The sequence below is a fragment of the Colias philodice genome, unplaced genomic scaffold (assembly GCF_061535455.1).
Source record: "Colias philodice isolate Cphi_HAF_F1 unplaced genomic scaffold, ilColPhil1 Martin Lab GWU primary ptg000018l_1:1-1108441, whole genome shotgun sequence".
Classification (NCBI taxonomy): domain Eukaryota; kingdom Metazoa; phylum Arthropoda; class Insecta; order Lepidoptera; family Pieridae; genus Colias; species Colias philodice.
Genome location: NW_028322190.1, coordinates 965,001 through 967,775, shown reverse-complemented (window position 1 = coordinate 967,775; position 2,775 = coordinate 965,001). Strand labels below are relative to the sequence as shown.

At 42.7% G+C, this 2,775-nt stretch overlaps 2 non-coding genes and 1 pseudogene across 2 annotated transcripts in view; all 3 read left to right on the top strand.

Annotated features, from left to right (window-relative positions):
• Positions 1-702: 702 nt before the first annotated feature.
• Positions 703-1,942, top strand: LOC149474884 (small subunit ribosomal RNA; annotated as a pseudogene).
• A 275-nt stretch (positions 1,943-2,217) lies between these two features.
• Positions 2,218-2,374, top strand: LOC149474883 (5.8S ribosomal RNA). Its single transcript, XR_016318204.1, has one exon. It is a non-coding gene; the product is annotated as a 5.8S ribosomal RNA (ribosomal RNA).
• Positions 2,375-2,766: 392 nt separating this feature from the next.
• Positions 2,767-2,775, top strand: part of LOC149474882 (large subunit ribosomal RNA) — a 4,012-nt gene continuing 4,003 nt past the window's right edge. The window contains exon 1 of the ribosomal RNA XR_016318196.1: positions 2,767-2,775. This exon is cut by the window's right edge and continues 4,003 nt beyond it. This is a non-coding gene — a ribosomal RNA (large subunit ribosomal RNA).

Sequence of the window (2,775 nt, the reverse complement as noted above, 5' to 3'; positions counted from 1 at the left end):
CTCTAGAACTTATAATTACTTGCTTAGTCATCTTAAGGTCTCCAGAATGGGTCATGTAGTAGAGACTTAGCTTAATACGGTTAATGTTGAAAGATGAGTCTTCCTACATATTACATTTACTATTCATAAGCTAGTATTTTATAAACTAAGTTTTTCGTCTTAATAAGCCGTTCAAGTTTGTATGTTGTATTGTTTATAGCATTTTCCTACTATTACACCCACTATTTAAATAGCTTGCTTCATATTTTTGTAAGTCATTTTTTACCCAAAAAATAAGAAATAAAATACCGCCGTAATACGATACGAATTTTATAGATTAATATCCTAATACGGTGGTATAACTCCGAAATAGGAAAAATACTGGGCATGTTTATTCTGCGGTATGTGTTCTTAATTAGAAATCCTGTTAAATATGAAAACGGTTGAGTACAAAATGTTTGTTTCTTAGAAGGGGTAAAAATAGGAAGGTGCATTTTAATTTAGCCGAATTTTAAATTTTCGAATTTTCTGAGAAAAGAGAAACGAAACAGCTAATATTACGATTAAAAATTTCGTGGCCAGAAATAATTTAGTTTTAAAAGGCTAACCTAACCTAACCTAACCTAACCTAACCTAACCTAAACACAAACCTAACTATTAAATCGTCACACATAAACCTAACTATTATTACATTGAGGTTCAAATTTATGTCTATCAAAAATTAACGCCCTCTTTTGTCGTCGTCGTTGTTGTTGTTGTTGTTGTTGTTGTTGTTGTTGAATTGCCGAATTTTTTCGAATTTTAAAATTTTCGAATTTTCTGAGAAAAGAGAAACGAAACAGCTAATATTATGATTATAAATTTCGTGGCCAGATATAATTTAGTTTTAAAAAGCTAACCTAACCTAACCTAACCTAACCTAAACACAAACCTAACTATTGTTACATCTCGGTTCTATTTTGTTGGTTTTCAGAACTCCGAGGTAATGATTAATAGGGATAACTGGGGGCATTCGTATTGCGACGTTAGAGGTGAAATTCTTGGATCGTCGCAAGACGAACATCAGCGAAAGCATTTGCCAAAGGTGTTTTCATCAATCAAGAACGAAAGTTAGAGGTTCGAAGGCGATTAGATACCGCCCTAGTTCTAACCGTAAATATGTCATCTAGCGATCCGCCGACGTTACTACAATGGCTCGGCGGGCAGCTTCCGGGAAACCAAAGATTTTGGACTCCGGGGGGAGTATGGTTGCAAAGCTGAAACTTAAAGGAATTGACGGAAGGGCACCACCAGGAGTGGAGCCTGCGGCTTAATTTGACTCAACACGGGAAATCTCACCAGGCCCGGACACCGGAAGGATTGACAGATTAATAGCTCTTTCTTGATTCGGTGGGTGGTGGTGCATGGCCGTTCTTAGTTGGTGGAGCGATTTGTCTGGTTAATTCCGGTAACGAACGAGACTCTAGCCTGCTAAATAGGCGTCGTCATTTAGGTGTGCGCGGCTCTCGGGTCGCGCAACTCACTGGCGGCGTATTAAAATTCTTCTTAGAGGGACCGGCGGCTTTGAGCCGCACGAGATTGAGCAATAACAGGTCTGTGATGCCCTTAGATGTCCTGGGCCGCACGCGCGCTACACTGAAGGAATCAACATGTTCTCCCTGGCCTAGAGGCCCGGGCAACCCGTTGAAACTCCTTCGTGCTGGGGATTGGGGTTTGCAATTATCCCCCATAAACGAGGAATTCCTAGTAAGCGCGAGTCATAAGCTCGCGTTGATTACGTCCCTGCCCTTTGTACACACCGCCCGTCGCTACTACCGATTGAATGATTTAGTGAGGTCTTCGGACCGACACGCGGTGGCTTCACGGCCGTCGGCGTTGCTGGGAAGTTGACCAAACTTGATCATTTAGAGGAAGTAAAAGTCGTAACAAGGTTTCCGTAGGGGAACCTGCGGAAGGATCATTAACGTAACGACGCACTGCGCACTCTCGCACTACTCGCATACGCGCCTCGTGTGTGTTTGTGTATTAGTACGAACGAGTGTCGTGGGACGCGTGAATGTGACTGCATCCGTTAAAAAAAAAACGAATACCTCTAACATGTCAGTGTATGACGTGTTAGAGTGATTCGCGAAAGCGCCGCGGTACATATTTTTTAACCTATGTACACGCACGCAAACGTTACATAAAAGAACGCGCACAACACTTTGATTATGAAACGAAAACATTATAATAAACTATTACCCTGAACGGTGGATCACTTGGCTCGCGGGTCGATGAAGAACGCAGTTAACTGCGCGTCATAGTGTGAACTGCAGGACACATTTGAACATCGACATTTCGAACGCACATTGCGGTCCGTGGAGAAATATCCAGGACCACTCCTGTCTGAGGGCCGGCTGTATAAAAACAACAATCCACACTGTTCACACGCGTGTTTTCACGCGTGTGTGAGCATGTGACGGTTTAGCGAGCGCATTGCGTGCACGCTATCCGTTTGAAAATTTTACCTGTATTATGTTCTACGTGTGCGCGACTCGGTGTGAAACCGTTGTGGACGCTTCTCGCGCGACGCTCGTATGATATGTCTCGTGTAGAATGTGTCGTGAACTGTTTCGCATATAAGCCGAGCCGCATTCAAAGCGCTCGTAGTATAATATATTATTTTTGTCATAATAATATGATGTGTATTATGATAAAATATGAAAGTGAAGCGTAGGCGGACTCGACGTCCGTGTAGCGTCGTAGTAGCGCTGACGGATATCGCGTCTGCCTCCCACTTTTTATCGTTGGCCTCAG